The sequence below is a fragment of the Podarcis pityusensis genome (assembly GCF_964106645.2).
Source record: "Podarcis pityusensis genome assembly, chromosome: 9".
NCBI lineage: Eukaryota > Metazoa > Chordata > Lepidosauria > Squamata > Lacertidae > Podarcis > Podarcis pityusensis.
Window position 1 is genome coordinate 59,157,111 of NC_138034.1, and position 12,071 is coordinate 59,169,181.

At 45.1% G+C, this 12,071-nt stretch overlaps 1 long non-coding RNA gene across 1 annotated transcript; it reads left to right on the forward strand.

Moving 5' to 3' along the window:
• The first annotated feature begins 4,039 nt into the window (after positions 1-4,039).
• On the forward strand, positions 4,040-7,610 carry LOC308485484. The gene is made up of 2 exons (XR_013990557.1): positions 4,040-4,439; positions 7,496-7,610. It is a non-coding gene; the product is annotated as an uncharacterized lncRNA (long non-coding RNA).
• Positions 7,611-12,071: the final 4,461 nt, after the last annotated feature.

Genomic DNA, 12,071 nt, shown 5'->3' on the forward strand with positions numbered 1-12,071 from the left:
GAGGGTTTCCTTGAGCAAAATATTATGCCAGGGAGTAAACTTTCACATTTTAAAGCCCAGTTGATGCGGACCTGCTTGCAACATTTGCAAAGTGAACCTATTTCCACAATGGAAAACTCCACCTGGCATACGCTGTCAGTTAATCCCTTTGGAAGGGATCGGATATAAGAGCAGACTTCATAAATTCATCACCAGCGATGAAGCCGCTGACCACTTACACCCTACAGAAAAGTACAGTACTCAGCTACTTGACCACATATAGAATGGAAACTCAAGACATGTTATCAGCAACAAAATAACAATATTGCAGATGACCTGGATCCTCCCTTTCTCACTTTTGGTTGGCTCTGTGTTAAACTGAAAATAATTGCATGCTTTCCATTCTGATCCTGCGAATTTTTAATCAGAATTTAAAGTTCAATGGGACTTGGGCTGCAATTGAAAACACTATTTCAGAAGAATAAACCCCCCCCCCCCCGCTAAACACAATGGTTTATTTGTGAGTAAACAGGTTTGGATTGCATGACTACACACAAGTATGCATCGGATCAAAATCCTAGACCATCAGTTTTGGGTAGAAACGCCATAGAAAATTTGCAAAATGTGAAATTCAAGTCGAAATTCAGGTCCCAAAAGATTAATCAGCTGAGAATTTCCTCTATTTTCATGCTTCAGAATGTGAACAAGCCAGATGGCATCTGTATTCACAAGCTCAACCTAACATGCACAAATAAGGATGATGATGTCATAGTGTTGTGCATGTGGCTGACAATTGCACTAATCTATTGATGTTTCAGAATTGATACGGCTATGGGGAAACCTGTGGCCCTCCAGATGTTGGCATACAGCTCTGACCATTCTCAATGATGTCTGGGGTTGATAGGATGTGTAGTTCAAAAACATTTGGAGGGCGACATAGGTTCCTTATCACTGTTTTAATATAATCTGAATATTCAGGCATGGAGAGAAGGAATCCTTTTCCTTCTTGTGGAATAGGAACAGTAAAAAAAAAATTTTTTTTTTACAAATATTAGCTTTAAGAACAGCTTTTCAATCCCTTTCCTCATGAACGTAATGTAGTGAAGTTCTACCAGACTATAAATATGCTGCATTGTAGAAGTGAATGTGTTTTCCATCTGCTCCTCAACATGTTTCATTTAAATCAGAATTATTCACTTGTATCAGCTATTTATTTTACCCCTTAATAAAAAACACACACAGTTCTGATCTTTGTCTAAAATATGTGTTTGTGATACTATGGAAGGATATGCACATTACAGGCAACAACTGTTTTGCATGAGGGTTATGTTCCTGACCCCCATGTGCATTGGGGGAACTTGCTCTGCCCATTACACCCCACCCCAACCACCCCCTTTTCTGGTCACCTCTGGGTTGCTGTGATGCACGTGTGCACAGTTGCGCACATATCAGACAAGCATAAAATGGCGTAAAACAGTTCTCCTCCGAGGGTCTTCTGCTGTTCCCTCACTATGAGAAGCAAGGTTACAGGGAACCAGGGAGAGGGCCTTCTCGGTAGGGGGGCCCTCCCTGTGAAACACCCTCCCTTCAGATGTAAAGGAAATAAACAACTATCTGACTTTTAGAAGACATCTGAAGGCAGTCCTGTATCAGGAAGTTTTTAATGTACAGTGGTACCTCGGGTTACATACGCTTCAGGTTACATACGCTTCAGGCTACAGACTCCCAGAAATAGTACCTCGGGTTAAGAACTTTGCTTCAGGATGAGAACAGAAATCGTGCTTGGGCGGCGCGGCGGCAGTGGGAGGCCCCATTAGCTAAAGTGGTGCTTCAGGTTAAGAACAGTTTCAGGTTAAGTACGGACCTCCAGAACGAATTAAGTACTTAACCCGAGGTACCACTGTATCGTGTTTTAGTATGTTCTGATATATGCTGTGAGCTGCCCAGAGTGGGCAGGGTATTGATGATGATGATGATGATGATGATGATGATTGATAGCAGAACACAGCATTTACTGACCTAATCAAAGGAACTGAGCTTCACTCACAAGTGTTGCTTGCATCCAGTTAGTATTATTGAAAAAGAGATATAAGTAGTAGGAATTGAAGTAATATTTGGTTGCAATTTAGAAGGGGAAAAATGGCCACCAGGTTAAAACACTGCACTGCATCTTCAAATCTATCATTCCTTTTAATTCCAAAGTTCAGGCTGTGAATGTGGTTGTGTATGTAGCCAAAATGGCATATCTCCACCCAACACCCCAAAGAAGGAAATATGTGAAGGCTTTGGAGAATGCCAGGGTTTGCTGAAGTACAAAAAAACATTTCTGGAAAATCTTAGGGCTGTGGAGAACCAAACAAACCTTCCCAACAAGGTTTGTGCATGCCACACAAATGCTGACTGACCATACCAGGGAATTGGGACAGGGTTGCAAGGAGGGATGAAATATTAATGGTGAAATGGAATGGCTGGAATCCTGAACAGCAGGACTTCATTCTGCAGCAGTTTGTTGCAGGTCCTATATCAACTTCTGAAAGGTCTAAGAACTTAAGAAGGCCCCTCCTGGATCAGGTCAAAACCCCATCTAGAGCAGCATCCTGTCACCACACTGGCCAACACAGTGGCTCTTTGTGTACCCCCCAAAATAAGGCAAATCAGAATGATTTGGGTCATGATGTCACATTCCCAAGTCAGATTGCACCATTAGCAAGGTGTCTCAAGGAGGTGTCAGGGTCACCGCTAAGCTTCCACGTCGCTCTGTGACTTGTACAAGTTTTTATTTTATTTTCTCAGATATTAAACAAGCTGACTGAGGAATTGCCCAGAGCTTAAGAGGAGAGATGATGAAGATGAGAGGGAAAGGGTGGAGAGAGGGTACAATCTTTCATTTTGACATACAGGCCCAGCTTTTAATCACGGTTAATTGTTTTACAAGAGCACTTCAATCACTGTGATTTGGTGGAGGGATTTTGAAGTAAACAGAGTTGTTCTTCTCATGGGTCATCATTCTCCACTGAGTTTTGTCTGTGAGAAAAGCGTGTAAACAGCAGAATTAAGACACGTGGGGTGGCTTGCTTCTGTACTAAGCATTCTTTTTCCTAACAAACAAATAAAAACTGTAGCTTTCGCTGTCTCTTTTCTTCACAGAGCGGAATTTCAATAAGGCGGGTGTGAGAAAAAAGGTATGACTTTTCCAAACTTTGGCAGGTTTCTAACCCAGCACCAATTCTGCCCACCCCCCTAAAGAAATTGGGGGTGGAGATGTGATTTCTATCTTCCCACTCCAAAGTGGTAATGTCTGCCTTTGTGGGAGAACCACAGCACCTATCTTTCTGAAATGCGATAGGCTTCATCTCCTCCAAAGGCTGACCATGTGTGCAATTTGCATTCAGTTTCATCAGAAACTAAGAGAGACTTCCCCCTTTTTTTTTGCATTTTTAACAAAGTTTTCCTGCACAATATCCCCTGAATGGATCTACCTGAAATTTGGCAGGCTTAATTCACACAGGTGTGGTTCATCTGCCTGCAAATTTCATCCACTTATGTGAAGAGGAAGAGAGTCATAGCCATTTTTAGTCAATGGGGATTGAACATATATTCAGATTTGGAGGCAAATAATAAATTGAATCAGAGCAGATCTGAAACACAATGGGCTGCTTCCAAATGTTACAGATACAAGGCAAATCTTGTGGCCGTTGCACACCCCTGATTTCTGATATCTAGACATGATATAGGTGTTCAGGAATGCAGTTCAGCAACCAGAACATCTGGAAGGCTGGGGAAGGTGACTTATTGCAATTGCCCTCCCCAGAACTGCCCCTATTGTTGTCATCTGCCTCCTCTGAAAGAGTGAAAAGGGAGTCAGCTGTTAACCATCCAACCTGGTGAGACAAACCCCACACTCTGTGCATTGATTTTATTCAGCAGTGATCTGCCTTATATTACTAAATATTAGTATCTTTGTGTGAAGAAAGACACATACACCTTTGTTTGTCCCAAATGGATTTATTTTTATCAAACAAGCAAAAATCTACCTTATTAAATCTTATAATCACCACCATCACCTTACTGCATGTGTGGGTTTCTTTCCCTCACACACACAGTACTGCCTATTACTACACTACAACATTGAGTGCACAGGCAGTGTTGTAAGAAGCAAGGCATCACTTCGACATTCATCACCATCATTGTTACACAGACACACCCTTATTGTTAGCAATCCATTATTGTGCCTGATCATGAGGCATGCACATGATGTTGGCAGCAAACCATGTGTTGCCCCCAGGGAGCAATGACTGGGAGCAATGGCAGAGTTGGTAGCAACACTGGCCATTTGGCTTACTCCTCTTGCTCAAATGCACCAACACTGTTGAAGGCAGGAGCAGTGATGACAGGCAGCAGTGGCAGCTTCACCCCAGCCTCGTTGTTTTGAGACTGGCAGCACTAGCAGTGGCAGCAAGGTACAGATCATAGTCTAGGGTTACTTTGAGTTGGCAGTGGGTACAAGCTATTCTAGAGACGCGGGTGGCGATGTGGGTTAAACCACAGAGCCTAGGACTTGCCGATCAGAAGGTCGGCAGTTCGAATCCCCGCAACGGGGTGAGCTCCCGTTGCTCGGTCCCTGCTCCTGCCAACCTAGCAGTTCGACAGCACATCAAAGTGCAAGTAGATAAATAGGTACCACTCCGGAGGGAAGGTAAACAGCGTTTCCGTGCGCTGCTCTGGTTCGCCAGAAGCGGCTTAGTCATGCTGGCCACATGACCTGGAAGCTGTACGCCGGCTCCCTCAGTCAATAAAGCGAGATGACCCCAGAGTCGGTCACGACTGGACCTAATGGTCAGGGGTCCCTTTACCTTTACAAGCTATTCTATCCGCTCGCACTGCAGGAAGCAGCTGAGCAGGCAGAAGGCACTACACCAGCAGCAGTCTCATCCTGCACCTGCACCAGGTCCTCTTGCTCCAAGAAGCTGCAGAGCCAGGGAAGTCAGGCAGAAGGTTGCAAGACACCAGTCTACTCAAGTCAAAACACTTTGCTTGCATCTCTGCATCTCTAGGGGGCACACATCTAATGCCACTGAATTAGTGACCACAGAGAGAGAGACAAAAATTCCATAGAGAAGGAAGCAAATCAGTTACAGTTTCCCCCTTTACCAAAATCTGTCTATCAACACACACACATGGGGGTGGGGAGAGGCAAACAAACTAGGACCCATTTTCCTAAAATCTGGCAGGTTTTATCCACTCTGGACTCTAGAGAGGCTCCTACAACAGCAGATTTCATCCACTGCTGTCAAAAGAGGGGAAGTTACAGCTGGTTTTTATTTCCCAATAGTAGAGGGGGAAAGGAAACGGAGCTTCATTTTGGTCAGAAAAGGGTACTGAACCCCATCAAATCGGGCAACCTCCAAAGTGATTTGGACTGAGGCAGGCTGTAAAGCTGAAAAATCAGGGTCCAAACTGAATCTCATCTATTTTGCAAAGTCTGTCTTTGCCCAAGTTCACAGTTACTGAGTAAGACCATTGGCACATCTGTCCCAATACTGTCTAATGCTGACTGACACTGGATCTCCAAGGTCTCAGGCAAAGATCTTTCCTTGCTCTGTTAGTTAGAAATGCCAACAATTCAACTTGGAACATTCTGTGTGCAAAACCTGTGATTAAGGAACGAGCTATAGCCGTCTCTTAAATCCCAATAAGCACACCAGATCTTCTCTTAGCCACTTCTTGCCAAGAATGGTTTATTTGTAGCTGTCTACAATGGTTTTCAGACTGCATTCCTTCTCACAGATTCATCTCCATGAAACTATGAATATGGAATCAATTCTTCCTTTGCCTACATGTTCTTCCAAGAAGAGCGGACCTCGTATAATTAATGCTTATTGAAGCCACCAAAATCCACTACCTGTCCTCTGATATAATCGTCCAAAAAAGTCAGATGTCATTGAATCAAGATAGAAAGTATCTATGTATCTTTACAACAGTAAAGTGCAAAAAAATGCAGGTGAAATGAATAGCATATGGATTACTATTCTTGCTGAGGCTTAGTTAACTTGATAAAAGTTCCTAGTAACCGGTGGGTCATCTTACCAGCAGGAATGGAAAATTATAGTGGACAGAGGACACCTGTTAGAACAAGGAGTTTGCAGTTGCTGCCAGTACAGTTCTTGGATAAAGGAGACTCAGTACCATACTAAGTATTAGACTACTGATCGTGAAGTTGACTATTAATGAATAGAAACCTTTTTTGCCTTTAACATTCAAAATGCCCTCACTCCAAAAGACCACACATGGGGCTAATTTATTTCGCGAGTGAAATGACCAACTACAGGCCAAATGTGCAATGTTGGTTCACATGGCTTCTGTAACTTAGATATACCCCCCCCCCCCGGTAATTTAGGTGGTGTCAAATTAGAAACAAATGTGGAGTTTTCAGCAGTGGGCTACTTTGTATGTATCAAAAATACATCTCTCTCCTAACTCCTACCACCAACATTCCTCAGCTGAAGGGTTTCCACCACTATGCTGAGGAGGTGAGCCTGTCCCCAACATTTCTGCGTTGTCTTGCTCTAGTTTCTTTTTTTAATCCTACAGAGAAATGTGTGGTTGTGTGCAATTAATCACATTGATAGATCAATCTGCTACAGAGCTTCCAGATGGTTTTGCCTGTATCTGCTTCAAACACACACAATGCCTGCAATCTCCATGGTGACTGTTCATTGCGTTGGCCATTGCTACTCCAAACTAATGAAACAGCAACAGTGACACAAAATAAGTTATCGTGCCAGCATTACTCTCCCCCCCCCCCCCCAGTGACTGCAAGTTCAACAATGGGAGAGAACTGTTGCTCTCATGTCCTGCTTGGGCATCAGTGTAGCCAGGATTTTTACTGGGGGAGGGGGGCAGAACCCCAGAGTTGTATTGATTTTGATTTATGGGAGGGCAGCTGCCCATGTGCATGGGGCCTTCCCATAGGCATCTGGTTGGCCATTGTGGGATAGCAAATACATTGTGGGATAGCAGGGGTGACAATTTTAAATTGAGCATTAGGGTCAATTTGACACTCTTGCACAGCAAACCTGTTTCTCCACCAAATCAAACTTTTTGCAATAAGTAACGGAAAAAAGTGCTGCAAACTGTGGGCTGACGATTGATTGGTGCAACATTGGATACAGCCCTCTGATACTTTTTTGGGGAAAGGTAATACAATGTTAGCTCTATTCAGAGTAGACATATCGAAATTAATGGACAGGAGTAATTTAAGTCCATTAATTTCAAGGAGTCCACTCCCAGCATAATTTAGCTGCATACAACTCAGAGTGGGTGCTCAATAAATAGCCAACGTTGTCTAATCTGCTTGTAGCCTTTGCACAAACAAAGCAGGATGCGTGCTCAACGGGGCATCTACAAGCAACCACAGACCATCATTTTTACCTAGGCTAACGTTGTCCTAAAGGTTGACCTTAGGGCTACAACACCCAGCCTAACTTTTCTGCTTGGTTTGCTTATTTTTCCTCAGTCCCCTCCTGCTTTGTCTTAACATCTCGCCTGACGAAGTGTCCTGCTCAACTTGAAAGCTTGCTACTATTCTGTGACATCTTCGTTGGCCCTAATAAAAGGAGTCTCCAGCTGTGGGTTTTCCTCGGCGGTCTTCTGCTCTTTATCGTACTCCTCTAATATAGCAACCGGCAGAAGGACGAGAAGCGTGAGGTGCTCGACTCGGTCTCCTGTGTTCAGAAGCCCTGAAAGCTTCCCCGGCAGAATTCCGTGGAAAGTGAGGGGAGGGCCGGGCTCTGCCCAGGAGACCGATGAAGGAACCGACGCCGCGGACTCGGACCCTTCCCAAACTGAAGGGTTTGGGGGCAGGAATACGTTGCCCCCCTCCCTCCAGACACCTCTCTTCCCCCCGCGCGCCCAATTCTGCCCAGGCGCTTCCCACCGCCACCCTCAGGAGCCCCCCTGCCTCGCCGGGAGTGAAAAGGCGCCTCAGAGACTACTGGGAGGGGGCGGGAAAACGTGAGGGGCGCGCGGACAGACTCCAAGCAAAACGCGGTGAAACTAGCGCGGCAAAAATTCAAACCCCCCACCTCAGACCGAGTTTTGTCCCTCAACAATACACAGCACCACTACCCCGGCTCACTCTTTTCCCGCCCGGGCTGCTCCCAAACTCACTTGCAACTCCTGGAAACCCGAAGTCTTGCTGGCAGGCTGCAGCGGAGTCACGCCGGGCTTCCCTTCCTGGGCTGGGAGGAAGCGGGAGAGCGGCGTCGCCCACTTCGCGCCGCCAGAGGCTGCTTCTCCTCCCCGGAGCCGCGGCGGCCTCCCTGCGCGGCGTCTCCGGCGTCCCCTCTCCACGCCGCTGCTCGTCTCCGGGCTGAGGGAGCCGCTGCTCCAGCTGCTCTCGCCTCTTTTCTCTCTCAAGGACAGATCTGCTCGGCTTGGTTTCCTTGCCCTCTCCAGCTCCCACTAGTGATTGTAGAGAGCCAAATGCTTTCAAGGGAAGGGATTATATGAGGCAGCTCTTTTTGCCTCGCTCTTCTCGCTTCTCCACCCCCCTCTCCACACGCCGAAGAATGCAGGCGCCGAACCTTCATTCACACGTTATCCAGCATGCTACGTGTTGTAGGTGAGAACGCGCCGCCTGCGCGCGATGCATCACGTGCAGCGAATTTACTGCTTTATTGAAATTTACTCGATGGCTTTTAGAACCCACTTTGGCTTGTATCAGGGATGGGGAATTTGTGTGCCTCCCCAGGTGTGTTTAAGCACCGACTTCCATCAGTTCCAGACAGCAGAGTCAATTATGAGAGATGATGGGTGCTGGAGTCCGAGAACGTTTGCAGGGCCACAGGTTCCCTATCCCTGATGTTAAGTGGATCCTCAAAACAGGCTGAGAGGGTAATCCCAGGTTGCTTGCAGAGGACTTGTTTAGTGTGCAGTCATCCTGATTTGTTTGCACCAAATTTGCAGGGAGTTTATTATGACTCCAGGAGTTTATTAAGCATCCTTTCCAAATCGTTTGTGGGGATGTTATAGGGGTGTTCACACAACACGTTCAGTGAGTGTACTATCTGTGTAGCTATGTACACAAATAGGCAGACTGTACGCTCATAGGGTTACTCACATGTAGTGTTCCAGGAGTTTACCATCTGTGTACACAAACAGATGAACTGTACAAATCAACATGTGTATACTTTTTCCACACAAAATCTTGTACATGCATACAGACAGCTTATGCCTGAGTTCAGTGTAATGTGTGAGCAAGCCTTGCACGGTGTCATGTTATCCCACACTTTCCAATGCATTTTCCTGCCCCTTAACCCAATAAATATAATTTGATTTGATTTGGAAACGGGTTTGTTGAGCAAGAGCACCCAAATTTGCTTATGCAACCTGAATTGGCCGGCATGTGGTTGAAGCATATCTGCAAAAGAATGACGGCATGGATGTGCTCCTAGGCATCTTTACTCAGAGGTAAATTCCGCTATGCTCCATGGAGATTACGCCATTTAAGTGTGCGCAGGATTAAAGACTAAGACAACATCCAAATTTACTTCATGCAAAATGCCAAACAGATAGGCTTGGTCTGGTTCTGTAGCAAAAGAAGTGTAAGAAGGCGGAAATGAGTTGTACCACCTTGTACTACAAGGAAAGGCTGTGGCTCAGTTGTAGCGCACCTGTTTTGCATTGCAAAAGGTAGGTTCAATCTGGTAGGGCCAGGAGAGAGCCCTCTCTAAAATCCTGAGGAGCTGATGCCAGTCACTGCAAACAATAGTCTGACTGAGTACAAGACAGCTTCCTATGCTCCTTCTAAGGGAGATGATTTCTGTCCACTTCCCACTTGAGATATCACCCTTATTCTGACTTATTGTACGGCCGACCCTGTGGGGAACAAACATTTCATCCTTGCTTCTACTCCATATCAATTGTGCACTGTGTAAGGTTGCCAGTTCCAAGCCCTCCTCACTTATTTCAGTACTGGCCTTAGGATAGTACAGTGGTACCTCGGGTTACATACGCTTCAGGTTACATACGCTTCAGGTTACAGGCTCTGCTAACCCAGAAATAGTGCTTCAGGTTAAGAACTTTGCTTCAGGATAAGAACAGAAATCGTGCTCTGGCGGCATGGCGGCAGCAGGTGGCCCCATTAGCTAAAGTGGTGCTTCAGGTTAAGAATAGTTTCAGGTTAAGAACAGAGCTCCAGAACGAATTAAGTACTTAACCCGAGGTACCACTGTATCCTGCATCACACCAGAGGGCAGCAGGCCAGTTAAGGGGGTGCAGGACAGTTTTGTCCTCCAACTGAAGGGTTCAGCCAGGGGACGCAGAAGGGCAGGCCAGAGGGTTTATGTTGCCACTGCCCCCCCAGCATCTACCACCTGGTGCAGCATTTTTTAAAAGTAGATTTTCTAATTGCACAAGTTATCTTATCAGGCACACTGCGCACACACAAAAAAGCAGGGTGGGGGAAGCTAAAAAAAGCATAAAGTGTGCTTCTCTCTTTGTGGTTTCTCCATAGGAGTCAGTAGTAGCTACTTCTTGTTGGCGAAGGTCCATTTATGAATCTGCCTTAGTACAGTAACTAGCAAGCACAAGAAAGGAGTACTTTTCGTATTATTATTTGAGAATGTGATGAAGCATTACCTGCCTGAAGATAAAAGTGAAGAGGTGGTGGTGCCAGCCAAAAATAAGAAGAAAGTGGCCCATTTGTTTTAAGTGTGGAAACCAAGCACATCCTTTTACTGCACATGCTGTCCCTGGCATTGGTTGTCATTGGATATGCTCATCATGTTTAATTCCTCCTCATCATTTTTCCAACTGCACAACCCCCACCCAAACTCCACATTATGGGTGGTATTCAACTACATTTTACTCAGTGTAGAGCCATTGAAATTAACGAAGAGGGCTAAATTAGGTCCATTAATTCCAGTTAGCTGAATGTCACCCTTGTGTTCAAGAAAAGAAGTGAGGTGGGTATCTCATTCTGCCTAATGGTAGGGCCCTGAATGCTACAGACTACCTAGACTGTAAGTGCCCAACTGATGTGTTTCTGAAGCACATGCACAAAGGCCAAAGCTTTTGTTTTTCATATTGTTGAGGAACGCTAAGGAAGAACGCAAAGAAGTGCTCTTGAGATTTTGGGACATTGAAACATACCGAGGAGTGTGCAAACCAGTTCAAAAGCAAACACACAGAAACAAAAAGTTCCTCCACCTGACCTGTCACCCACTTTGAGGACTGAACCTTTGATTAAGTTCTTGACATGTTGGGCGAAATCTTGTTTGCCTTTTTCCTTTCATGCACCTTTGCACTTGTAGGCCCTCCCTGGGACCCAAGCCAGAACTGCTCAAAGCATGCGAGAAAAGGTTTAGGACTGACTGAGCCTGGAAGCGGAAATATTGGAGGCTTTACAAGAAAGATTGCTCTTGTTTGATTTCTGTGGCCTAAGCTTGCAAAATTCATGTTCACAGATTATCCTCACACATTCAAAACCTCTGGCTCCTTTGGCAATTTTCCTGCTCACAGCACTGATAGATCCCTTCGTAGGTGTTTACCGATCCCTGCTGCCTATCAAACACTTTGCTGCCTCATGTTGAACTGTTCCTTTCAATATTTTACACCCATAGGCATACTATGTAGCACAAAAGAAGTAGAACAATGCTCAAGAAAAGCATAAGAAGCATGCACATGCCATAAGATGGAGAGAGCAGGAAATAAAGAGATAAGGTATATGGACAAATATTGGCTATATAATTAGAGTTTGTGGAAGGGCAAAACCTTCAGAAATGGAAAAAAAGAGTATTCAAAGAAAGAATGAATAGAAGTAGGGCAAAGGCAAGGAATTAAGCAGCATTTTATAGAGCGGAAAACACCTCAATTTTTTGATGGTTATGTTTTCCTTCATGAGTGAAAAAAGGCAAATTGCTTTTTAAAGCCAAAAATAAGATTAGCAGACTATATAGTGTCCGGTCAATGTGATATTGCTAAACTGGAGAATTATCAAAGCAGAAGTTGTTAAGCTGTGAAAAATAAATAACTAGGACCAACGAGCTTTGTCTTGCAGGCTGTAAAGCTAAACCGGATCGACCAGGGCT